At 41.7% G+C, this 27,956-nt stretch overlaps 1 protein-coding gene across 4 annotated transcripts in view; it reads left to right on the plus strand.

Moving 5' to 3' along the window:
* Positions 1 to 27,956, plus strand: part of LOC124606641 (supervillin) — a 172,396-nt gene that overhangs the window by 23,893 nt on the left and 120,547 nt on the right. The window contains exon 1 of one of the 4 annotated variants that reach the window (XM_047138640.1): positions 27,624 to 27,730. The exons of 2 other annotated variants lie outside the window; for them this stretch is intronic. The gene's annotated coding sequence lies outside the window, so the exon portion shown is untranslated. Of the gene's footprint in view, positions 1 to 27,623; positions 27,731 to 27,956 lie in introns of those variants that run through there. One more of the 4 variants, XM_047138641.1, reaches the window with a different exon arrangement.

The raw sequence follows: 27,956 nt of genomic DNA on the forward strand, positions 1-27,956 counted from the left end.
ACCTTCTTGAAGTGGTGGACACTTGCCGCTTCTTAGGACTCCTCTTTGATGCCCGGCTCACATGGGTTCCTCATATTACTCAGCTGAAGCAAAAGTGCTGGCGGCACCTCAACACCCTCCGCTGCCTGAGCCACAAGTCTTGGGGTCCAGATCGTTGCACGCTGTTGCGATTGTACAGGGCCCTTGTGCAGTCCAGGCTTGATTATGGGAGCCTGGCCTATGGGTCTGCATCACCCTCAGTGTTGACGTTGTTGGACCCCATACACCACTGTGGGGTTCGGCTTGCAACTGGCGCTTTCCGTACGAGCCCCTTGGATAGTCTACTGGTGGAGGCCGGGGTTCCCCCGCTGCGGATTCGCCGCCATCGACTGCTCGGCGACTATGCTGTCCACGTGCATTGCTCGCCGGGCCATCCCAATCATCGCCTGCTTTTCCCTGCCATGGTTCCCCATCTGCCCAAATGGTAACCTCGGTCTGGGCTTTCCATAGCTGTCCTCGTCCAGTCCCTGCTGTCGGAACTGGGGTCATTCCCTCTTCTGCCTCCCTTCCGGGTCCGTGCACCTACGCCTCCCTGGTGTTTGCCATGACCGTCCATCCGTCTGGACTTGGCACAGGGACCCAAGGACTCGGTTCCGCCTGTGGCCCTCCGTCGCTGTTTTCTTGCGCTCCTCGCCTCATTTTCAGGCTGTGAGGCTGTCTACACTGATGGTTCCCTGGTTGATGGTCGCACTGCCTACGCTTTTGCTCATGCTGCCCATGTTGAACAGTGCTCCTTGCCAGCTGGCTGCAGTATTTTTACTGCAGAGCTGGTGGCCATATTGCGCGTTCTTGAGCATATGCGTTCCTGCTCAGGTACGTCCATCGTCATCTGCAGTGACTCCCTGAGCAGCCTCCAGGCTATCAACCGCTGCTATACCTCTTCTCCTCTGGTATCATCTATTCAGGAGTCTGTTTCTGCCATTAGCTGCTCTGGTCGTTCGGTGGTCTTTGTTTGGACGCCAGGTCACATTGGCATCCCGGGGAACGAACGTGTCGACAGGCTGGCCAAAGGGGCGATCAACGTCCCGGCTTTGGAGATCGGCCTCCCGGCTCGTGATCAGCAGTTGGTGTTGCGCTGTAAGGTGCTTGGGATGTCGGCTGATGAGTGGCATGGCCTGACATCCCCGAATAAACTGCGGGCTGTTAAGGAGACGACCGATGTGTGGCGCTCCTCCCTGCGGGCTTCTCGCAGGGACTCTGTCCTCCTGTGTCGGCTCCGCATCGGCCATACCTACCTGACGCACAGCCATCTTTTGCATCAGGAGGATACCCCCCTGTGTCGGTGTGGGTCCTGGCTGACGGTCGCCCACATTTTGTTGGAGTGTCCCCGACTGCGCACCCTCCGGCAGTCTTTTAATCTCCCAGGCACTTTGCCTTTGGTTTTATGCGACGATGCCTCTATGGCTGACGACGTTTTAAATTTTATCCGTGGTAGTCCTTTTTATGGTTACATTTAGGGAGGTCCTGCACCTTTCCCTTTCTGTGTCTCTTGTCCTTGAGTCTCTCATATTTGGTTGCAGATTTTAGTGTGTAGTCGGAAGGTTGACTCTTTCCCTATCTTTTTTTTGTTCTCGTGGTCAGTCAACCAGTCTCCGGCCATCTTCTTTTCTTCTGTTTCTTTCTGTCTGGTGTTCATCTGTACTCTTCTTGTCTGTAGTGTTCGTTGCTGCATTTGTGTTCTTTTAGTGCCTGGGGGGGAGTCTCCTTCCCCTTGGGGTTTTACCTGCTCCGCAACTTTATGTCTCACCTGTTTTTGGAATGGGGGACTGATGACCTTAGCTGTTTAGTCCCCCTTAAACATCCCAACAACCACCACCACCGCAAATCACCTTTGGTCCCAAGGGAGGGGTTCTCTAATCTAAAAGTCCTATGTGCACGCCACACGTACTCCACTATCCAAGTAGCCACTTCTTGCATGTAGTGCACGCCTGACCTATTAAGTACAACCCTACAATTCTGCACCCGATAGTGGAGGTCGAGAAATTCGCTACCAATACTGTCACAGGGTCTCTGAGCCTCTGGTTTAGACCTTCCACCAGAGGACCATGATCAATCCTGGGTACAATGCTACAAATAGACAAACTAGCCTGCACCTCGCGTACATTGCTAGTTGCCTTCACCAATTCAGCCAGCCACCGAAAGGAGCTGAGGATGGCCTAAAAACCCAAGTGGCAGGCATCATTTGTGCTGACATCTGCCACTACATGCAGCCAGTTGCACCAAGTGCACTCGATAGCCGCTGGCAGGGCCTCCTCCACATCATGGATGAGACCTCCTGGCAAACATACCGAATGCACACTGGAATTCTTTTCCACCTTGCCTCCTATCTCCCTGAGGGGACTCCATCACCTGCCTAACATTGGAGCTCTCAATGACAAGCATACCCTCCCTTTGTACTTGTCCGTACTGGGCAGGAAAATTGACCACTGGTCCAACAGGAGAGGCATCCCGTGCTGGCTCAGAGCGATCATCAACATTGGGTAGCACCTCATACCTGTTGCTAAGACATAGGGAGCCAGCCGCATGGCCTGCTCCATCTTTCACATTCTGCCCCGTGACATGTGAACCCACCACTGTCTGCCACCTGCTCTGGAGTGAGGAAAGATCAGTCAGATGTTGCATATCAGAAGCCACTGCGACGTCCGGGTCACCAGGGGATTCTAGTGGCACCAAAGGTGTTGCAAGTCTTGTCACTGGCACCCCGACATCACCACAACTTTGAGCATTAGTCAGAAGCTTGTCGACAGTAGCCAACGCAGCTTCCAGCTGTTTACAGAGAGCAGCCAACTCTCCTCGTATCTGCTCACAACAAGCACAGTCCCTAGCCATATCATACTGTGTATAAAATAAATATAAGATCTCAAATGGCACTACAGAGTTTGAAAATTTACCATGGAGAATAAATTAACACTAAAAGTTGCTGTGCAGATTTCTCACTGTACTCTGAGACCACAAGTTATTAAACAGAAATAAATTTCTCTACTGAAGTTGATGTATTTACAGATACCTGTTATTAGAAATCCTGTTTGCCAAAAAGTTAGTGCATGAGATAAATATTCAGACTAGAATGCACTGATCTAAACTGTGTGCACTCTACTATCAGAAAATTAAAAATTAGTGGCATGACGGAGTTTCTGGTGCCAGGAAAATTTACACTAGGAAGCCACCCTACACAAGGATATTCATAAGACTTACACAAAAACGAAAACTACTATTAATTTTCTAACCACTAGTCTACACAGTAAAATACACACGTACAGATCACTTCTTTGCAGAAGCATGTGAACAAAAAACAAAGACTAAATTAATTTACAGTTTATCAGACAATTGGTGTTGCTGTTGCTGCTGCTGCTGCTCTCAGCTCGGCGGCTGCCTTCTTAAGGACAATGAAAGGTCATTCTTGCACCTACTTCTAGTGTCTGCCTGCATTAATTCTTGCATGAGATGAGCCTTGGTATAGAAGTCCTTTATGAATTGCCAATAGGATGAGCACATTCTAAGAAAACATGCCACACCAAATATGTGTCAGTGTGTTGTAAAATGCGAGATTGCTATTTTTTTCTTTGGATCATGGCACACTTCATTACCATTAACTAGATGCCCCAAAACCTCAATTTTTTGGGTGACTAAGAAGCATTTTTTGGATTCAAGTCAAAGCCTGTGATCTGAACATACTTCAGCACGGTTTTCAGGTGGCTTAGGTGTTCTTCAAAGCCTTTGAAAAAATGACACTGTGATCCAGAAAGCAAAGATACATAATCCATTTAAGGTTTCAGAGCAGATCATCCATCATATGCTCAGAGGTTGCTGGAGTGTGCCTAGTCAAAATTGCAGAACTTCGAACTTATAGAGTTCTGAATACAATCTTTTGCCTATCAGCCTCATCAATCTTGATTTGCCAGTAGCCTGTCTGGAAGTTCATAGTTTGGAAAGACTGTGCTCTTTTGAAGCAATCAATGGTGCCATCAATGTGTGGTGGTTAGAAGACATCTTTTTTTGGGATTTTGTTCAGTTGTCAATAGTCAGTGAAGTCAGTGAAGAAAGAATGTGCCGTCCTTTCTTCATAAGGTCTACAGGAGATGACGAGGGACTTCAGTGAAGTCAGTGAAGAAAGAATGTGCCGTCCTTTCTTCACAAGGTCTACAGGAGATGACCAGGGACTTCATAAGGTTCAATGATGTCAGCTTGCAGAACCTTCCACACCTCCTTTTGAATTGTGCTTTGTTCAACTGATGGCATCCTGTATGAGCACTGGCTAATTGGCAGATGACCCAAGTATTGATGCCATGTTTTACCATGGGCCGTGACTTGGTATCTGAAAGCATCTGAAAATTGTTTTAGAATGACAGCCACTTATTGATGATGATCCTCAGTTAGGCCAGATTCTATTGGCAATTCAACAGCAGCATCCTTTACAACATTCTGTGTACTTCTCTGTGCTTCTTTGACAGTGGCATCCTGGTCTGGTTCGGCTGTACCTTTAGGGGTGGGATTTAGCTGTTCCTAACAGTTAGTGATCAGAAGTTCTTATCAACCACCTGGAGTGATTATGATTGTCATTAGTATGTAGATTTCTTTTGTAAGCCTGAGTAGCTTTTTGCCACTGTTGGAAGTTTCACTATTTAACTGAATATCTGAATTGCCAGCTGGAACTCATCTTGTGGATGGTGTAAGGATAATAATATTCTAATGTCAAATAACTGCCCAAACAATCTTCGTTACATGTGCTTGTTGGAATAGCTTTGTCAGTATGGAGCTCTGATCTTCCACAGTCTATGATTGCTTGTGATACCTGGAATAAATCCCAACCAACAGTAATACTACGACAACATTATGTTGAAATTAAAAATTTGAAGAGCTGTGTTTTGCCATTGATAGTTATTCATGCCATACATGTTGCTGTCTGCTGGGCATTTTCCTTGTTTCCAGTCTTCAGTACAACTGGTTTTGTATACCAAAAACATAGTCTTCTTTAGCTGGTGATGATAAACATTCGACATAATAGAAAAAGAACGTCAGTGTCGTTTAGTGCCCAGAAAGGTTGGCCATCAATGAGATTTTTTGACATCTTGGTAACTCTTGCCCATGGAGGATTTTCATCTGTGGCAGTATTGCCTCTATAGATTGTCACCTCACTTACTGTGGAAGATAGGTGAGTGGCTGAAACCTTTGCATCGTGATGAGAAACTGTTACAGTGCAATGAAGTGACCTTGTCCAGGGTACAGGTATGGACTTTGCCTCTCAGATCGATTATAATCATCTGCAATTGATTGGCATAAATAGGACTGTAATAGTCATCAAACACTCATATTCTTTCTTTGTAGTAACATATAATTTTATCCAAGGCATCCACTGCACAATGGAAACATACTGCTTGTTGTGCACCATCCTCCAAATATGTTTTTCTATAGAGCACCATACTTGACAGAGAAGTTGGTTGTACCTGTGTTAGTCTTCAGCCATCATACGCAACCAGCCATCAGCATACGAGTTCTCTGAGTCTGTTCTTCAAGGCATGTTGAACTGGTGGTGAAGACTTGGGCAAAAGGTCGATATTCTGCTTCATCAATGTTCCCTATTACCTCCTGATGCTTGCAGTAGACATTCATGATTGCTATCTCTTGTATACTCTGACTTTTCTGGCTGTCACTAACTGCTGTATGTCTTCTCTTATTACCTGGTGTATTAGAGGTGCGAGGTCATGGTGGTTTTCCGCCACTGCTGTAGGGACCATATTTGGGAGTCAGTTGTACCTTTTTTGTCTGGAATTTTTTCAGTTACATTTCCTACATGAGCTGACACCATTTGATGAATTCCTCTGTTGTTGTAACCTCCTTTACCAGAAGAGTGTAGTACATGTCTTACACAATTCCTTTCATCAAATGTAAGATTTTGTTGACTTCTGCCATACGCAGATTCACAATGTGGCATACAGCTGAAACATTCTGTAAGACCGTGTCATTTACCCATGACGCTAGGCCCTGTTCTTCAGTTGTTCTTCCCAAGCAGACTTGCTGCTGATTGTCACCATTGTTTTCTTCAGTTTGGGCTCATCTTTGTTGTTCTTGAGCCACTTCTACTGGGCTGTGCAATCTAAATAAAACTACACATTTGCCAAACACTTTATGTCATCCTACCTGTTGCATTTGGTGACCCTGTTGTATCCTTTCAGCTATTTTGTTGGCTCCTGACCATTGTCTCCAGTATGCCTAATGTGCAGCTGACTTTCTGCTCATTTAGAATCCATTGGTCTCTCGCATATGCAGAGCTTGGGATTGAGGTACGAGGGCTATCCACAAAGGAAATTACGCTTTGGAATTAAAAATAAATAAAGTATTGGAATTTTTTTTATTATATACAGATGAAAGCCACACTTAAATACTACTTTTCTACATAGTTGCCATTTAAATTAAGGCACTTATGATAGCGATGGACGAGCTTGGAAATTCCTTCGTCGTAAAATTCGGCCTCCTGCGCCTTCAACCGCGTGGTTACCTCTTCTTGAAGCTGTGCGTCGTCATCAAAACGTTGCATAGCCAACCACTTCTTCATTGCTGGGAATAAGTGGAAGTCGCTCGGTGCCAGATTGGGACTGTACGGCGGATGAGGAAATGACTCCCACTTAAAAGATTCGAGAACTTCACGAGTGGCATTTGTCGTGTGGGCCCAGGTGTTGTCGTGATCAGCAAGATCTTTGAGCCCAACTTTCCCCTGCGCTTGTATTGTATTGCTCTTCTGAGGTTGTGCAGAGTTTGGCAATACCTTTGAGAGTTTATTGTAGTGCCTCTTTCCAGGAAATCCACAAAAATCACACCTTTTCTGTCCCAAAAGAGGTAACTACGTGGTTGAAGGCACAGGCGGCCGAATTTTACGATGAAGCAATTTCCAAGCTCGTCCATCGCTACGATAAGTGCCTTAATTTAAATGGCAACTATGTAGAAAAGTAGTATTTAAGTGTGGCTTTCATTTGTATATAATAAAAAAAATTTCCAATACTTTATTTATTTTTAATTCCAAAACATAATGTACTTTGTGGATAGCCCTCGTATTTCTTGTATTCCAGTTTCTGTCCATGTACTAGTACCCAGCGTCTCTACCAAACAATATTACATTGTAATGACAATAAAGTCCAAATCTGAAAGCCAGGTCATCACTGAAGTAAAACACTTAGTACTGAAAGCACATAAACATTGTGGGTCTCAGGTTTCATCCCAGTCACTGCTTAAATTCTGAGTAAAAACAGTCAGTAATAGTATATGAAGACTACTGTTATAAAGAGTCTGTATTATTCTGCCAACAGCCTTGTCAAAGAGGACAAAGTACCAGAAAGAGTTTCGGAGCAGTCTCTTTCTCTTTGGGTGGTAAACTACCCCTAAAAGATGGAAGAATCAGTAATAATCAGTAGCATGAGGCTGCAGAAAGCAATGAGAACTACTGCATTAAAGACACACAATGTGTATCCACAGGATACATGGCCTGTAATTGGAAAAGTGTCATGATGATTTCTCCATTGGCAAAAGGTTCCAGATTAACACCCTTTAAGGATCCCTGGGAGGGGTCTGCCAAGGGAGAGGTAACCATAGGAAAAAAAGGTTGAATAGCCAACAGTAGGAGAGCATTTTATGAGTCAGAGCCTGTAAGAAGTTTTAACATGGTAGGAAAGTGAGAAAACCTGAAGAGGAACTGCAAAGGCCCTGCCTAGGTATAGATGTGGTCTGTGAAGTAAAGTAGAAAGAAGATAAAAATTTCTAGTCTAATGAATGGGGGGTAATATCTACATGAGCAGAAAATGGCAGAATGGGAGTAGGACTAGTTATGAATAGGAAGGTGGGTCAGAGTGTCATTTCATATGAACAGTCAGTAATAATATTGTTCTTAGCAGAACTGACAGAAAATGAAAGCCAACAATGACAGTTAAGGAATACATGCTGATGTCACAAGGAGAAGATGATGAAATAGAGGTAATATAAGAGGATATTGAATGGGTATTCTGTAAGTAAGGAAGATGACAATCTAAAATTCATAGAGGTTTGGAACGTGATGATAGGGGAAGGAAGTGAAGAATGAGTTACGGGAGAACATGGACTTAGTGGGAATAAGAGAGGAGGAATAACAATTGAATAAATTCCAGTTGGTAATAGCAAACATGCTGTTCAAAAATCACAAGAGGAGAAGGTATGCTTGGTTGATTCCAGCTGGATTACATCATGCTCAAACAAATATTCTGAAATCAGATTGTAAGGCAGTTCATGTCACAATTAAGTAAGGGTGAACAGGAAATCAAAGTTCAAGAGAATTGCCCAGAAGAATCCATATGGAAAGAAGTGGGATACTGATTTGGGAGGAATAATGTGATGCATTTCAAGTTCTCTTGAGGCTGTAGATATTGCTATAATGGATACCAAAGTAAGCAGTTCAGTTGAAGAGGAATGGACATCTCTGAAAAGAAGTTACACAGACAAAATAGTTACAAGGAATGGAACTGTGCAAAAACCTTGGGTAACAGAATGAATACTTCAATAGATTTATGAAAGAAAAACGTTAAAAAATGTTCAAGGAAAGACAGGAATATAGCAATGTCACTTAGGAATCAAACAAACATGAAGTGCTGAGAAGCGAAGGTGAAATGGCTGCAAAAGGTATGTGAAGAAATAAAAAAGATTTGGATATCGGAAAGACTGATTCAGTATATAGAAAAGTCAAAAGAGCCTTCAGTGAGATTAAAAGAAAGGCGGTAATATTAAGAGTACAATGGGAATTCCACTGTTAAACACAAAGGAGAGAGCAGGTAGATAGAAAAAGTGCATTGGAGGTTTCTACAATGAGGGTATATTATCTGATGACATGATATGTGACAAACAGGAGTCTATATGGAAGACATAGAAGATATAGTGTTAGAGTCAGATTTTAACAAATTTATGGGAGACATAAGATCAAATAAGGCAGAAGGGATTGATAATATTCCTCAGGAACTTTTAGAATCATTGAGGAAAATGGCACCCCATGACTATTCAGGTTGCTGTTAAAAATGTACGAGACTGGACACGTGGCATCGGACTTTCAGAAAAATGTCACCCTCACAGTCCCAATGATAGCACGGGCAGGTAAGTGCAAGAACTACTGCACCATCAGCTTCACAGCTAATGTATTAAAGTTCCTGTTGGGTAGAAAGATGAAACAGGAAGTTGAGGATTTGTTAAATGACAATCAGTTTAGCTTTCAGAAAGGTAAAGGTTGCCCTTGACAGTGGAAGCAAGACTTAAGAAAAATTAAGACACGATGATAGCATTTTTCAATCAAGGAAAAAACCTTTGACAATTTAAAGCGGCGCAAGATTTTTCAAATTCTCATAAAAGTGGGTGTAAACTGTAGTGAAATACAGGTGATATACAATCTGTACAATAACCAAGAGGGAACAATAAGAATGGAAGATGAAGAACAAAGTGCTTGGATTAAAAAAATTAGAGACAGGAATGCAGTTTTTCGCCCCTACTCCTCAATCTATCTGTAAAAGGAACAAATGAACAAAATTTCCAAGAGTGGAATCAAAATTCAGTGCGAAAAGATATTGATGATAAGTTTTGCTGATGACATTGCCAACTTGAATGAAATTGAGAGAGAATTTTAGGACCTTTTGAACGGAATGAGTAGTCTAATGAACCCACAGTGTGGACTGAGAGTAAACCAAAGAAAGACTAATGTAATGAGAAGCAGCAAAAATGAGATTTACAACAAACATCAAAATAGGTGACTACAAAGTAGACGAAGTGAAGGAATTCTGCTATATGGGAAACAAAATAACACATTATGGTTGAAGGAAGGGTGACATAAAAAGCAGACTAGCACAGGCTAATAGTTCAATTCCTGGCCAAGAGCAGTTACCTAGTACTGAATATTAACCTTAATTCGAGGAAGAATTTTCTGAGAATGTAAGTTTGAAGCACAGCGTTGTGTGATGTGAATCATGGACTGTTAGAACTCTGGAAAATAAGAGAAGCAAACCGTGGTGCTGTAGCAAGAAGTTGAAAATTAGGTGAACTGAAAATGAGGATGTTCTCTGCAGAATCGCTACAGAAAGAATCATATGAAAAATACTGACAAGCAGAACAAACAGACCGATATAACATGTGAGGTGTAAGACAACAGAGAATAACTTTCATGACACTAGAGGGAGTGTAGAGGGTTAAACTGTAGGGGAAGACAAAGATTGGAATATATCCAATACATAACTGATGAGATTAGGATACAAGTGATATTCTTCACCTTAGAGGTTGGCTCAGGACAGGAATGGCAGGCTGCATCAAAGTATTCAGAAGACCAATTACTAAAAAATTCAGATCTAGTAGGCTTCTCTACCATGGATAGTGTTGTTCTAGAATGTACTGCAACAAGCAAGTTCCAGGGATGTGAGCATCTCCACCTGAATGAACACTTAATGGAAGTGGATGACTGAAGCACACTTGGTCATTGTATTTGAAATGCAGAGTATACCCAGGTACATCTGCACCCTTGGTTTTTGTGCATGAAGTTTGAATAAAATACTCTGTAATACAAAGAAACAAATCATTCTGGCATAAGGTTTAGAGAATCAAAGACAGGGTGCATTACAAGAATTGGAAGCTGAATTAAACAATCTTGCATGGGACATTATTGGACTTCATATATATTCAGACAAATGGTGATAAGATATAGTTACATTTAGTGCACTCTGTCTGTTACATCAGGATTCAGAAGTAGATTTAACTGCTTTGTAAGAAAATTCAAAATCAGAATATGGATATCAAAGGAATCTAAAATAGAATAAAAATAATGGCTTCAGAAATAAATGGAATGACAATATTACAAGTTTATGCCCCAATATCATCGTATCATATTGAAAATGAAATAAACATTTTGCGAAGAATGCTGTTCAACAGAAGGAATCACATGACAGAATCAAAATCTGTGATTTTAGTGCAAGAGCAGAAACAAAGTTACAAAACCATTAATATTTAGAAAATTTGGTCTTTAGCATCAAAGGTGTTCTGAGGTTCCTGAGAAGAAGAAAATCCCAAATATTTTAAAAACATAATTTATTTACACAACCAAATACAATAGACATGGGAAAAAAAGACCAATAAGAAGTAATGAAGGAAAAGAACCAATCAAACAATTAAGTTATTGTGTAATATGTGCCATTTTCAAACTTCTGGATCTTTAATGACCAACATGTGTTAACAGAATGATTGAATTTAGACAATTTGCGGAGTTAAGTTCACCAACAGCAAAGTAGCAAAAGTGTAAAAGGCCCTACAGAATGAAGACATTACACATTTAAAGATGAGAACTACTTTTTTGCATAATGTAAGTTGTATCTTAAGTTCCAGGAAACATAAAAGGATACGGAATTTTACAGTGATTATAATAGTGTATAAAGAAGAGAATAGAAACAAAGATGATGTAACTTACCAAACGAAAGCGTTGGTATGTTGATAGACACACACACACACACACACACACACACACACACACACACACACACACACACCCATCTGAACATATACAGACACAAGACACATGACACATACGTCTGCTTGTGTCTGTATATGTGCGGATGGATATATGTGTGCGTGTGTGCGCGTGAGTGTGTACCTGTCCCTTTTTCCCCTTAAGGTAAGTCTTTCCGCTCCCAGGATTGGAATGACTCCTTACCCTCTCCCTTAAAACCCACATCCTTTCGTCTTTCCCTCTCCTTCCCTCTCTCCTGATGAAGCAACCGTGGGTTGCAAAAGCTTGAATTTTGCGTGTGTGTTTGTGTCTGTGTGTTTCAACATACCAACACTTTCGTTTGGTAAGTTACATCATCTTTGTTTTTAGATATATTTTCCCCACATGGAATGTTTCCCTCTATTATAGTTTACCCAATAAAACAGAAATGCTAATGATAAAGCATAAGAATGAAAATGTTTCTGAGATATTGTCAGTTTTCTGGTAGAAAAGTAAATTTGCAAACTCAAAGAAAAAAAGATATAAGAGACAACCATTGCAAAAACAAAGGGGAAGAAAAGAAATTTAGGCCTTAGCATCATGCCAATACCAATGCCATTAGAGATGAAACACAAGCTCAAACTGGGTATGCATAGGGCAGAAAACTGATGGTGGACTATGAAAAGGAGTCATTCCAGCTACATCTACATTTATAATCTGGAAGTCCCTTTATAAGTGACTCAAAAATTTTAATATTAACGTCGACAAGAAGCAAAATTCATTTGTTAGCGTAGTTGGAGGAACTTCTCCATGATGCCCTTGTTCTGATTAAGCCCTTGATGAAATTTGCAGTTCTTCAAATTTTGTTCATTTTTTGGTTTAATGCTACCAGCAGAGGGCCACAAAGAGATAAGTAATTCTCGAGCAGAAAATCCCAGAAAATTTACTGGGAACTTAAACTGGAATGGCCAGATGGGGGATATGAATTGTGCTCACTTAAACACAAGTTCTAAAGTCTTAACTACTGCATCACTTCTGTTGGTGAGATGATGATAACTGACAGCAGATGCACTGGACTTTAGGTTGCAGAGCTATTTATGCAAAGTTTTTAAAGCATGAAATTTACACACAGTGTTAGTAGATTTCAAATTCATGTTATCCAGATACAGAAACACATTGATTCCCTTCCTGGCTACTGCTCACCTTTCTAGGCTTCTTATCCTTCTGTAATATATTCTTTCTCTCATAATGAAACATCATCATCTTGACCTCATATTGTAAGGAGAAAAAAAGCACACATGCAAGATGCCTACCCGAGCAATCGATTCCGTGCGAAGATGGGGCCATAATTCTGATAATATTCTTTTATGAACTCCTGAATGTATAGCTTTTAAACATTGATGTACTTGAATTGTCACTTGATCCGCCCTGCACCAGTTGTTGTCTAATGCCTGAGTGTGAAGTATATTGTAGAGTAGAGTGCCAACAAGAGCACTCCTATTTGTGGGATGTTGAAGGTCAGGGAAGAAGAGGAGAGGGAGAAGGCAAATCTGGCCAACATGTTTTGAAATCATCTTTGTGAACACACGTAGATTTTATGTGAAAAATGGGTAAATAGTATGAGGCTGTATATAATATCAACCTCAGGCATATACATGTTCAATAATATTTTAACATTATTCCTGTATTGCTATTCTGCAGCTGTATAAGCACCTCAAAATCAAAACTAATAAAGCTAAATATCCTAAGTTTACAATTTAATTGTGTCTAGGGATACCTCCTCTCCCACAAATGTATGCTTTTATAGTGTCAGCTTTACATTCCAGGGAAAGTAATGCATTTCAGTGATTTTCATTCCTGAATAGCGCTACACTGTTTCTCCAGTGACAATCACAATGTAAAACTGTACAGTATTTTGCACTTGGGCAGTAAGTGACTGGATTGAGATAAAGGGAATGGCAAACAACCAGTGCATGCATATATTTTTAAGCTTTATATTCAGAAGGCCATAACTGTGTGTAACAAGAGTTATGGCCCAAATTTTCAGTCTGAAACATTGCTGGGCTAATATATTGCAGAGTATAGCATCACCAGCAATAACAGAATGTCTGTTCAAACAGTTGAAGGAGAAGTTACAGATATAATCAGATCACTGAAAAACAAAGACACAGGGGGCAAAGATAGAATATCTGCAAAAGTAATCATACTGCTCACAGTATCTAGCGAAGCCTTAGACATTCCTGGTAAAATTGGTGACAGAGAAGGAACTGTTCCCAATATGTCTGCAAAACAGTAAAGCAGTGCCGGTTCATAACAGTGGTGAAAAAGGGAATTCTGCAAACTGCAGTTACACTCGCATCATTAAAAAATTGCGGAAACAGTTATTGAAAACAGAGTTACGAAATTCATAGAAAAACAAAACATCCTGCATGAAATACAGCATGGATTTAGAAAAGAGAAGTCTATAAAAACAGCAGCAACAAGTTTCATGACACATGTAATCAGAGCTTTGGAAAAACAGAAGAAAGTCTGTAGCATAGTTCTTGATATTTCTTCTAAGAGTATGTATGCCATACTACTCTCTTAGATAAACTGCATAGATGTAGCATCAGGAGGAATGCAACCAGTTTAATAAAATCATTTTTAGAAAACAGAGAACAAGTTTAGAGTTAAGATAAAAGATAAACATTGTGGCAGAAACCTTTTCCTCTGATTGTGATGTGGTAATGTATGGAGAAGCACAAGGCTCAATAATTGGTCCACTGATGTCTGCATTGTACGCGAAAGACCTGGCAGCATCAGAAAATGAAAATGTAATCATGTATGAGGATGTTATATCCCCCACTGTAGTAGTGCAATAGAACTATCACAGAGATAAAAAGCGCGGATGAGTATATAAGTGAAAACAACATATTCACAGATGAAATGAAAACAGCCAACATGGGAATACTTGCAATATCTACACGGGAATACTTGCAATAACAACAACAACAACTGAAGAGAAGCTAAATATAAGACTTCTTAGGGGCACATTGTTAACAGAAATTCACGGTAGGGGGGTTGAAAATAGATTTACGATTTGGGAAACATTTGCTCAAAAATAAGCAGCAGTGTAATTGTTATGAAGAAAACATCCCATACAGTGGTTGCAGATACATTGTTAAAGATGTACTGTGGACTAATTCATCCACATTTGCCGTTCTCAATAACAGACAAATGTGTGTATGAGCAGACTGCTAAAGCTGCTGCAACAACAACAAAGAATCAGTTGCATTTGAAGTCTATCACCAAGAGTGCCATGTAAATTCAAATTCAAAGAGTATAATATTTTGACAGTATTCTCTCTGTGCTTATTTGAAACTATCATGTATCTCTAAATTGTATATCAAGGCTGAATAGAGAACCACACAATTACAGAACAAGAGTCAAAGACGACTCATACCGACATACCCAATGATCGAGACTCTTCTAGAGTAGGTTGTTGCTGTACAACAGACTACCACATAGTTTAAGAAATGTAGAAGCACTGATAGTTTTGTCAGGCATACTCTTGAGCAAGGTTATGTAGGAGAACCTCTGCAGAGGATGGAATTCTACATCTACATCTACGTCAAGAGTTTGAAAACCACTGTGAAGTGGCATGATAGAAAATATTTCCCATTGTACCACATGCTAAAGAGACTGTTTTAATATGTCAGCAAATTCCACTGTACACAATTCATTTACTAAAGCTTCACAAGCTCATTGGTGATATTGGCATTAGCCTTTTAGACTCTTCACTAAATTGTTTACTTTGTTCCACAATGATTGTTTATGAAAATCTCCAATCTAAATCTACATCTGTACTTTGCAAACTACTTATGGTATATGATGGAAGATATTTATGGATGTTTCTCGTACCATCCATGTTACATTAATGCAATTGTGAATTTTTGGGAAGCACAGACTGTTGGTGAATTAGTGCATGAGCTCTAATTTATCTGGTTTTTTTGAGGCACATGCTGGAGCCATTAGTATATTGCCCGAATCTGTTTGGAATGGGAGCTGTCGGCGTTTGAACAGTAAACTGCTCTGCAATGTGGAGCGGCTGGCTTGAAGTGTCTGCCACTGGAGTTTATTGAGCATCTCCATTATGCTGTCACGTTCACTAAGTGAACCCATTACGAAATGCAACAGTTGTCACAGGATTAATTACATTTCATTAAGATTCTTCCAATGAATTCTAGAGCTAGCAGCTGTTTTTACCACTAGTTTTACGTGGCCATTCCACTTTGTCCTCACGGTTACTCCCAGGTTTTTACTGTTTAGAGTGATTTATCAGAAACAGTGTAAGCTAGCATTAATAGATCTCTTCGTATATTTATGCACAGTGCGTTACATAAATTTATGCTCTAGATAAACCACCGGCCGCTGCGCCAATCTTGGACAATTTGCAGATGTTCCTGCATTTCGCTACAGTCTTCTAGCATTGCAAAGTTCCTACAGATTACAGCATCATTGTAAACAGTAACGTCGCTACAATACTCCGTTGGGGTATTCCCCAAATTTTTTATCTTACGTCTGTTGACTTCGTCCTGTTAAGCGCAACTTACTGATTTCAGTCTGCAAGAAAGCCCTAAACGTGATAAAAATTCTGGCCTGATACTATAAGTTAAGTTCTTATTTTGTCCACAGACGACAGTGCAGGACTGGATTTCCGAAAGTCAAAGGAACACAGCATCAGCATAGACGTCATTGTCTGCGGCGCTTTGAATTTCGTGGGCGAGGAAAGAGAATTGAGTTTCTGAAGACCTCTTTTCGTGAAATCCACATTATTGTAGAATACTTAAAACTTATTATCCAAAATGGCACAATAGAGCGGAGTAAGTTCTCTCGCATAATCTATACAGAATTTTATAGTTATCTCACCGATCGAAATGCCTTTCCACTTCTGAGGCCTTTTAGCTGACGTCCTATTCCGCGATCTCTTATCCAAGAATACGCCAATCCAGCGTTTGTTCGACGACTGAAAGGAAAAAGCATATTACGCTCTTCCGCGGTGAAACAATTGCGGAAGTCAGAATTCAGTATTCTGACCTTGTCTCTGTCATCTACCGTTTCGGTCTATCGATTGTTTCAATTCGCTTAATGTCTTTTCGCAAGACCAAATTACGTCTGAAGTGCATACTGCTCCAGCGGCTCGTCCTGCGCCACGAAAGCATCCAATAAAAACATTTCTTCAAGTGGCAGACAGCCGACGTGCTCAACGCACCAACAGAAAATCTTAACTGGGCCAGCTGACGTTGAAAGATTAGAAAATCAGAGGAGTCTGTTTGTTGAAAGATTTATTGGAGTTTTCTGGGAAGACATGTTGAGACAAGATCCCATTGCATTCATTGTCGAGATTCCCTCCCCCTCTTCATGTTCAGTAGTTTGAGATGCCACTATTCTGTAGACCCAGAAGATAATCCGCAGAGCTGTTTGCAGGAAGAAATCTGAACAAAACAGACAAACGACCCTTTCATGAAACAAATATTATTTGCTGTAAGGTTACTAGCTACTGTGCCACATATTTCTAATTTCGTATTGTGAAATTACTAATTGCCTAATAGGTTAACTTGAGCACCTTCATAATTTTGTCGATGACTAAACTATATGAAATTCATCTGACCTGCAATTAATAGCAACACATTTACCTTGTGCGCCCCCCCACCCCCCCCCCCCACCTCTCTCTCTCTTTTTCTCTGCTTTTCATGTAATGCTTCAGTTGGTAAATGTCTTCTAGGATACGAAATAAACACCTATCGCTTTTCTTACACGGTACGATAAAAACAAGCTATAGTTCCTTGTCATGAGACATGCCTTACCATTTCCTCTTTTTTTTCAGTAAAGCCACATGCCTTGTTAGACATTTTTAACTGCTTGCTTTAGCACGCCAATTATAGTACATCGACAGTAGTCTTATTTCTGTATTCGTTCACTTTCCAATGCATTTTGCCCAACTTTGTTTTTTAATTCCACCAGTCAACGTTTCCCTGGAACAAGAGGACATTGCATTTCGTTTGTCATAGCAGATATAAAGAGGACGACGATCATGTTCACAGGCCTCAGACTTACGATGCAATGATTTGCAAGTCATTGTTCGAGCATGTCAAGAACTGCATTTTCGAACGGAACAAGTTTTTGACCGCGCCTGGGTCGTTGCTTGGAGGATGCTTGGAAGCATTTGGTTGCGGTTTCCTACAGGAAGTGGAGTCTAGCCTCCTCTCAGAATTCTAACATTAAACTCAACGCAAGGAACAAGCAGCTGGCGGCGGCAGCTTCTGCAGATGTGCGTAGTCTCATTAGTCGGCTAGAGGAATTCTGCCATGTACACCTGTACTCTGTTATTGTAGCAAAATTGCGTGGCAGAGTGTACTTCTTATTGCAGAGGATAAGTAGTTTTTATTCGATCCATTCTGTAGCCAGAAATGTGGCTACTTGCATGCTCAGCCGTTCGTAGTTTTCACTCCAACTTTCCTACATGAGCGATATATGTTCATCATCGTCCACCTACTGCAGGCTTAAATATAAACAGTACTACATCCTGGAACTTCCTCGCAAATTAAAACTGTGCGCTTGACCGAGACTCGAATTCGAGTCCTTTATCTTTATCTTTGTCTTTACCTTTACCTATACCTTTACTCTAGTAAGGAAAGGGGTGTGGGGGGAGACATGATTCGTGGTGCAGACCTGTATCAGGATAGTTTGTTCAATAAGGAGGCGGCCGAGTAACTGTCCTGTCCTTGTCAAACTAGACCTGCACATACGTCAATGTTCGTATGTACGAATTATGGTTTTTTTCTGAAACTGTGGTACTGTCATATCCTTTTGAAAGTGTTCCAAGGATGAATACTTTTTCTTCTTCTTCTTCTTCTTCTTCTTCTACCGAAATGTTGTGTAACAGAAGTAAATTGCAGGTAATACTGGCAGGTAGAGTAAGTAATAAAGAGACACTGAACCGAACTGTGGAAAAGAGAGCTTCCCGGCATAACTTGATTAAAGGTAGGGCCAGGATGACACAAAAGATTCTGCTGTATCAACGAATAGTCAGTTTGGTAATAGTATGAAGTGCAAAAATTATAGTGGGAGGAGACCAAGGCTTCAGTGCTGAATAAATGGATGCAGACGCCGAAAATGTAAGAGTTGGATAAGAGACACTAACGTGGAGACCTGCATCAAACCATTTTTTGGACAGAAGAAGAAGAAGAAGAAGAAGAAGAAGAAGAAGAAGAAGACGATGATGAAAACAATCACCACGTCACCTGAGAAAAATGTGCTACTACGAATGTTTCCCAATAGAGGTACAAAATTAATAATTACGGCGAAATAGAAAGGGAGCAGAAAGTGTGCTGAAGTGATGGCCATAGCAGTGGAGAACGGGAGAACGGCGTGAAAGTGAAATTTAGAGGGATTGAAAATCGCCGCCCAGGCAGTGGTCGGTTGCGTGCCTTGCGGAGGCCAGCGAAGCAGATCGGCGCTTCCTGAGGGCACCGGTCAGCGACTTGCTGCCCGCACGGCCGCAGCCGCCGCCTTGGACCGGCCGTACCCATCCGCCGCTCTCATCAAAGAGGCCTGTAGCTCGAAAATATCCGAGCTTAAGGCTCTTCCCAATGGGAAAGAGAGGCTAATCCAAAGAATACTATCTTCAGAAGTCAATCTGATAACGACAGAATACTGCCGAAAACGAAATGAAACAAGCTTTGTGGAATTATAGCACATAGTGATTGGAAAAACAAAAGTTTTATCACTGTGGTCTTCAATCAAAAGGCCGGTTTGATGCAGCTCTCGACGCTTGTCTGTAGTCTGCAAACTACTTCATCTCTGCATAGCTACTACAACCCACATGCATTTGAACTTGCTTATTGTGGTGGAGCATAAGCAAACTTCCTTCTGTTACCAGACTGACTATTCTCTGATGCCTCAGGAAGAATCCTATCAACCACCCGGTTATTTCATTCAAGTTATGCAATAAATTTCTTTTCTGCCCAATTCGATAACATTCCTCTTCATTAGTTACTCCATAAACTCATGTAATCTCGTTTAAATATTTCCTGACACGTCTATATTCGTTTCCTTGTTGTAGTCAAACTGCATTTTATATCCCCTCTACTTCCACCTCCATCAGTTATTTTGCTGCCCAAACAGTAAAACTCGTCTATGACCTATAGTGTCCCGTTTCCTTATCTAAGTCCCTCAGTAACACCTGATTTAATTTTACTACGTTTTTCTACTCTTGTTTTACGTTTGTTGATGGGGATTTAATAACATCTTTTCACGGCCGCATCCATTCTGTCCAACAGCTCTTCCAAGCCATTATCCCCTGACAAAGTTACAACAACATCAGCAAACCTTAATGTTTTAATTTTTCTCCGTTTCTAAATTTTTCCTTTGTTTCCTCTCCTGCTTGTTCAAAGTATAAATTTAATAACTTCGGAGATATAACACAACCCCCTTTTCACTCCTTTCTTAAGTATTGCCTTTGTTTCATGTCCTTCGACTATCAGAATTGCATCTAGGAACTGTACGCGTTTTTGATAACCTTTCGCTCCCTGTATTCTCTCCGTGCTACCATCAGAATTTCAGGGAATGCATTCAGTCAATAGTTTCAAAAGCTTTGTGTAAATCTAAAAGTGTCGAAACATAGATGTGTGGTTTTGCAGTATCTTCAAAGAAAGTCTTAAGGTCAGCGTGGTTGCAAGAGCTCCTCACGGCCTTTGCCTTCATCCGTCCTCAGTTAGCGAAATGGAGAACGGTTCAGTCATTCCACGAGGTAAAGTAAAATGGTTCTGACCTATCAAGGAAGATTCGAGGATGCAAAAGCTATTAGGGTTAAACGTTTAGGCCAAGTTGCCATGAATAAAGCAGAAACAGAAAAGCCGTTGGACTCAGACGACCAAGGATATGGGCTATGGTATTATTTAATAAATAACTCAGATTTCGCCTACGTAATGTAGGGGAACCGAGGAAAAATCACTCCCCATTATTAGATGGGGAGCGATCCCGGTCCTATGGTGGCGGATGCTCGCACGTGTGAATATTACCGTATCCTGATTTTAATAAGTCGTAGTTATAAAATACCGACACGAATTATTTATACACATACAGGAAGACTGGTAGAAGCGAGCACGGGGAAGATGCGATACGATCCTAGATGTCACCGTTTCCACTGATTATTCGCCCATCATTTCCGCAAACAATAACTACACCAAAACAAAGTAGCCAGTCTGTTGATGGAGTGATGTGGCGTACGGCAATCTGTATTACACTAGCGAACTCGACAGTGTTTCACAGCTGTAAATATGTACGGAAACTGAATGTACGCCCTATCTCTTTCTCCTCTTACCCCTCGCTGTCTACTTCCTATTCCCTTCTCTCCTCCTCCTCTTCCTCCCACTCCATCCCTCCCCGTCTCTCTGTTCAATTCCTTCCCGCCCCCCCCACCCCCTTCTCTCTCCTTCTCTCTCTCTCTCTCTCTCTCTCTCTCCCTCTGCCTCTCCCTCCACCCCTCTCTACTTGAACCTAGTTTGTCGTTGTTGGAAACTATACTTCGATTGGGAATTGAAAGTCCGCAGCTCGTGGTCGTGCGGTAGCGTTCTCACTTCCCGTTCCCGGGTTCTATTCCCGGCAGGGTCAGGGATTTTCTCTGCCTCGTGATGACTGGGTGTTGTGTGATGTCCTTAGGGTAGTTAGGTTTAAATAGTTCTAAGTTCTAGGGGACTGATGACCACAGATGTTAAGTCCCATAGTGCTCAGAGTCATTTGAACCATTTTTTTTGGGAATTGAAATGGCCGGCCGGTCTGACCGAGCGGTTCTAGGCGCTTCGGTCTGGAACTACGAAACCGCTACGGTCGCAGGTTCGAATCCTGCCTAGGGCATGGATGTGTGTGATGTCCTTAGGTTAGTAAGGTTTTAGTAGTTCTACGTTCTAGGGGACTGATGACCTCGTATGTTGAGTCTCATAGTGCTCAGAGCCATTTGAACCATTTTGGAAGTGTAGTCGTTTAAAATGAATGAGTGAGGACAATAGATTCATCGACAGTATTTCGCATTGTTTTCATCTGCGGACCTGTAGATTTACAGAGTTTCGGAATATTCTGATTCCCTTGTAGTGTTCTAATCATAAGCCATAAATACAAGTTTACTGTTTTCATTTAAAACACTGCGAGAAAGAAAACAAAATAGCACATTTTTTGCACACAGTTTTTGTTTAAAATTGCATGTAAACAAACAGAATATGTTTGGGACGTAAACCCGGTCCGATGTTGGAAATAACGAAATAATTGACTTGTCGGACCATAAGACGTGTTTCTACTGATCAGCCGTCCAGGATTTATGCTCCTAATACCGTGTTTTATGCTTATTTGCGTTGCTTGTCGTTAAGAATGGTTTCGGCATAGCAGCTTGTCCATGAATATTCGCTTTATGGAGTTCTCGGCGGACAGTGTCGATAGATAAGGGGTCTCGAAGGTGGCTATTGAGGTCTGCAGTCACTTTACCGGTCGTAGTTTGGTGATGCTTTGATGCAATTCGTGTTAACGTACGACGACCTCTGTCATTTAGCTTCGAATTGCGCCCACTATTACGTTTACCAGAGATCTCTTTCCATGTTTTGTGTAGGCTGTCATGACTTGAAATTGTTGCTCTTGAAACGTTCAATAAGCTGGTTGTCTTGGTTACTGATGCTCCAACTAATCAGGCCCCCACAATTTGCCCTCTTTGGAAATCTGTTAGGTCTTTCATTGCACGTCGACCTCGGCCTCTGAATGCAGATACGAAGTGTGCACTACTCGTAAACAACCTGCACTGATGCCTTGTCCGTACTGAACACGGACAGTCCAGCGCGACATATGCCTTGCCTGAGTTGTTGAGCGTCAAAAACAACCATACCATTACTACCTTTTTTCACATTATTTTGTCTGTCCTCTATATATCCGAATGTTTATTAAAGCTTCGGGTAAAAATTACAAGTTAATCGGTCATGAACTACTCGATATTTCTGGAAACAATGTCACCCCTTTACATTCAGGGTGTTCGGAAACTACCGTTACAGACTTCTAGGACTTATAGAGGGGAGTGAGTACGTAATATTTTGATAGGAACCTTGTCCGGACATTTCATCCAACGACGCTACAGAGTGTAGAAATTAGAGGCGGTGGCGTGTATATGCTGATTCCGTGACGATGATACAAACTTTCTAGGATGATGAAGAAGGATTAATGTATCCAATTGAGGTAAGAGCCCCTAAACCCGAAACGAACGAATCGAAAGTTACAAGTGAAAACCATTCTGATACATCCGACGGTGGAATACATGTACTGGTATTGTTATTGCTGAGATTGTACGGTAGGCAACTTTCAGAGGTTGTTTGTATGGAGGGAAACAAGAAAAAAGTGTGCAGTAAACATGGGCTCTAAAATGTGTACCTTGAGAGCTGTGAGCACTTGTTCGATAGAGGAGTTGCGTTTTGCAGTAGCGAAGATGAACAAGTGGTCATGGCTTCTCGGGGACACATTTTAAAGTCCAAGTTTACTGGACATTTTTTCTTTGTATCGGTCCATATTACCACCTTTGAAAACTGCCTGCCCTACAGTTTCAGCAACGACAGTATCAGTACACATATTCCTCTGGCAGAGGTATCAGAACGGTTGTGTGTTGTTGTTGTTGTTGTTGTGGTCTTCAGTCCTGAGACTGGTTTGATGCAGCTGTCCATGCTACCCTATCCTGTGCAAGTTTCTTCATCTCCCAGTACTTACTGCAACCTACATCCTTCTGAATCTGCGTAGTGTATTCATCTCTTGGTCTCCATCTACGATTTTTACCCTCCACGCTGCCCTCCAATTCTAAATTTGTGATCCCTTGATGCCTCAGAACATGACCTACTAACCGATCCCTTCTTTTTGTCAAGTTGTGCCACAAACCCCTCTTCTCCCCAATTCTATTCAATACTTCATCATTAGTTATGTGATCTACCCATCTAATCTTCAGCATTCTTCTGTAGCACCACATTTCGAAAGCTTCTATTCTCTTCTTGTCCAAACTATTTATCGTCCATGTTTCACTTCCGTACATGGCTACACTCCATACAAATACTTTCAGAAATGACTTCCTGACACTTAAATCTATACTCGATGTTAACAAATTTCTCTTCTTCAGAAACGCTTTCCTTGCCATTGCCAGTCTACATTTTATATCTTCTCTACTTCGACCATTATCAGTTATTTTGCTCCCCAAATAGCAAAACTCATTTACTACTTTAAGCGTCTCATTTCCTAATCTAATTCCCTCAGCATCACCCGACTTAATTCGACTACATTCCATTATCCTCATTTTGCTTTTGTTGATGTTCATCTTATATCCTCCTAGACACTGTCCATCCCGTTCAGCTGCTCTTCCAAGTCTTTTGCTGTCTCTGATAGAATTACAATGTCATCGGCGAACCTCAAAGTTTTTATTTCTTCTCCATGGATTTTAATACCTACTCCGAATTTTTCTTTTGTTTCCTTTGCTGCTTGCTCAATATACAAATTGAATAACATCGGGGAGAGGCTACAACCCTGTCTCACTCCTTTCCCAACCACTGCTTCCTTTCATGTCCCTCGACTCTTATGGCTGCCATCTGGTTTCTGTACAATTTGTAAATAGCCTTTCGCTCCCTGTATTTTACCCCTGCCACCTTCGGAATTTGAAAGAGAGTATTCCAGTCAACATTGTCAAAAGCTTTCTCTAAGTCTACAAATGCTAGAAACGTAAGTTTGCCTTTCCTTAATCTAGCTTCTAAGATAAGTCGTAGGGTCAGTATTGCCTCACGTGTTCCAATATTTCTTCGGAATCCAAACTCATCTTCCCCGAGGTCGGCTTCTACCAGTTTTTCCATTCGTCTGTAATGAATTCGCGTTAGTATTTTGCGTCCGTGACTTATTAAACTGACTGTTCGGTAATTTTCACATCTGTCAACACCTGCTTTCTTTGGGATTGGAATTATTATATTCTTCTTGAAGTCTGAGGGTATTTCGCCTGTCTCATACATCTTGCTCACCAGATGGTAGAGTTTTGCCAGGACTGGCTCTTCCAAGGCCGTCAGTAGTTCCACTGGAATGTTGTGTACTCCGGGGGCCTTGTTTCGACTCAGGTCTTTCAGTGCTCTGTCAAACCCTTCACGCAGTATCGCATCTCCCATTTCATCTTCATCTGCATCCTCTTCCATTTCCATAATATTGTCCTCAAGTACATCGCCCTTGTATAGACCCTCTATATACTCCTTCCACCATTCTGCTTTCCCTTCTTTGCTTAGAACTGGGTTTCCATCTGAGCTCTTGATATTCATACAAGTGGTTCTCTTTTCTCCAAAGGTCTCTTTAATTTTCCTGTAGGCAGTATCTATCTTACCCCTAGTGAGATAAGCCTCTACATCCTTACATTTGTCCTCTAGCCATCCCTGCTTAACTATTTTGCAATTCCTGTCGATCTCATTTTTGAGACGTTTGTATTCCTTTTTGCCTGCTTCATTTATTGCATTTATATATTTTCTCCTTTCATCAATTAAATTTAATATTTTCTCTGTTTCCCAAGGATTTCTACTAGCCCTCGTCTTTTTACCCACTTGATCCTCTGCTGCCTTCACTACTTCATCCCTCAGAGCTACCCATTCTTCTTCTACTGTACTTCTTTCCCCCATTCCTGTCAATTGTTCCCTTATGCTCTCCCTGAAACTCTGTACAACCTCTGGTTCTTTCAGTTTATCCAGGTCCCATCTCCTTAAATTCCCACCTATTTGCGGTTTCTTCAGTTTTAATCTACAGTTCATAACCAATAGATTGTGGTCAGAGTCCACATCTACCCCTGGAAATGTCTTACAATTTAAAACATGCTACCTAAATCTCTGTCTCACCGTTATATAATCTATCTGATACCTTTTAGTGTCTCCAGGATTCTTCCATGTATGCAACTTTCTTTCATGATTCTTGAACCAAGTGTTAGCTATGATTAAGTTATGCTCTGTGCAAAACTCTACCAGGCGGCTTCCTCTTTCATTTCTTAGCCCCAATCCATATTCACCTACTATGTTTCCTTCTCTCCCTTTTCCTACTCTCGACACCCATGACTGTTAAATTTTCGCCTCCCTTCACTACCTGAATAATTTTTCTATCTCATCATACATTTCATCGATTTCTTCATCATCTGCAGAGCTAGTTGGCATATAAACTTGTACTACTGTAGTAGGCGTGGGCTTCGTATCTGTCTTGGCCACAATAATGCGTTCACTATGCTGTTTGTAGTAGCTTACCCGCACTCCTATTTTTTATTCATTATTAAACCTACTCATCATTACCCCTATTTGATTTTGTATTTATAACCCTGTATTCACCTGTCGGTTATAGCTTATAGTTTTAGACTCGTTCGTTTAGCGTTACAAGGACTCGATCATCCTAGAAAATTTGTAATATTATCATGGAATGGCCTTGTATATACATTTTATAGGCGCCGGCGTCTATATCATTGACGTTTTTTAGCGTCTTTGGATGAATTTTCCGAAGACTGGTTCTGTTCAAAATATTCTGTAGTCTCTACTAGTCTTATAAGTTTTTAACGGGAATTTCCGAACACCCTATGTATTTGTGTATTGTATATAATAAAAACCACCATTTGTTTAATTCCTATTGTTTGAGTATTGTGTAAAAATTTGAAGTAAATCGGTAACAACTTTTTGAGATTTTTGGTAACACTGTTAAACCACGTATTGTCTTTATATACTCGTGTTAATATAGATATTTTTTTTAACGCCGAGGGGCAACTGCCAATCCCCGCGCCAAGTATCGGTCCTCTGCAAATATTCGTGCCTTTCACTCAACATTTATAGCGTTGCGACTTTTCTTCATGCGCCGGCTGGGGTGGCCAGGCGGTTCTAGGCGCTACAGTCCGGAACCGGGCGACCGCTACGGTCGCAGGTTCGAATCCTGCCTCGGGCGTGGGTGTGTGTGCTGTTCTTAGGTTAGTTAGGTTTAAGTAGTTCTAAGTTCTAGGGGACTGATGACCTTGGAAGTTGGGTCCCATAGTGCTCAGAGCCATATTTTTTTTCTTCTTCTTTTTCTGCTTCATGCAACGACATCTGAGAACAGTCCCCATTAACCTTCCGACATTATCCGCTCATCATTTGCGTGCGGGGGGCAGTCGTAAAGTATTTTTTTATATTTTTCAGATACGTTTATAGAGTCTAGCCCCATTAAAATCGCTGCGCAACGATACAGTAGCACGCCGTTACAGAAATTAAACCTAAATTGCCCAACCCATTAATGAAGTAGGGTTACGTAGGCAATTCGGTGTTGGCAGAAGCAGAGTTGATGCAGTTGAGTCATGTCAATCCAGAAGACTGTAGAGCTCACCTGGATTAGCCTGGCGCAGCTGCAATATTTTCGATGCTGCGGTAAACGAATTGTGCGCCGTTTTGTTCAGGCTCCTTTAGCGGTGTGTTAAGGTGCAGTGGCGGGATTTCAGTGTCCACCAGAACTGCAGAAATGTGCTTCATAAAAACAAAACAAACAAAAAAATTAATTGCCTGTTTTTTGAGGCTATAGTCAATACTTGAACTGCTCTTTGTGAACCGTAGTGGGGTACGCCCGAAATTACTTGCGCGTCTGATTTCTTTCGGTCAAGAATGGCATACTGTGTTCTGCGTGTTAAGAACTCTTTAGTTCACTCACAAAGCTGGCCTGATATTCCTCACGCTCGTATTTTGTTTGGCGGGAAATGTATCGAACATCTTCCGAAGGTCAAGGAACACGGCTGCACCGTGTGCGATGGCCTCAACTGGTTGTCGTGGACGAGCATAGCGATCTGGGCTGGTGGGTTGCGGAATTCTTATTGATTCCTACAGAGGAGATTTTCGGTGTCCATAAATGTCGTAATAGGCAAAGGCGGCCAGCGCAACGTCCGTTAGTAATAGGCGTAGAGACGCGGCTGGATTCAGTTGTCAGTCCGTATCTCCGAACACGCAGGTGTGAAACTGCGCAGCCGTATAAATGGCGATCCCCCCCACTGCTCGGTCAGCAGCGCCGCCGCTGCCTTCTCCGCTTCTCCTCCCGGAGAGACTCCTAGGCTGCTCGTGGCCTCAGTCTGTGACGCGCCGAGGGCTGACCGCTGCCGCTGCCTCTGCCGCTGTAGCCGCGGCCGCCTACCGCCGCCCGCAAACCGGCGCCTCCTATCCGGTCAGTTGCTGATTCTCTCTGGCAGCTCTTGCAGATGTGTTCATGTCTCCTCTACAAAGCTGACCCTGCCTGCTAAGTCAAGAAAAAAACACGCGTTTTGTGGCTAGCGCCTTTCCGATTACCCGAATGTTGTTGTTGCTGTAGTGACCCGAATGTTGTTGTTGCTGTAGTGGTGGTGGTCTTTACGTTCATAATCAGATCGTATGCGCTAATAAAACTGTATTGT

The sequence above is a fragment of the Schistocerca americana genome, chromosome 3, assembly GCF_021461395.2.
Source record: "Schistocerca americana isolate TAMUIC-IGC-003095 chromosome 3, iqSchAmer2.1, whole genome shotgun sequence".
In the NCBI taxonomy this organism is placed as follows: Eukaryota; Metazoa; Arthropoda; class Insecta; order Orthoptera; family Acrididae; genus Schistocerca; species Schistocerca americana.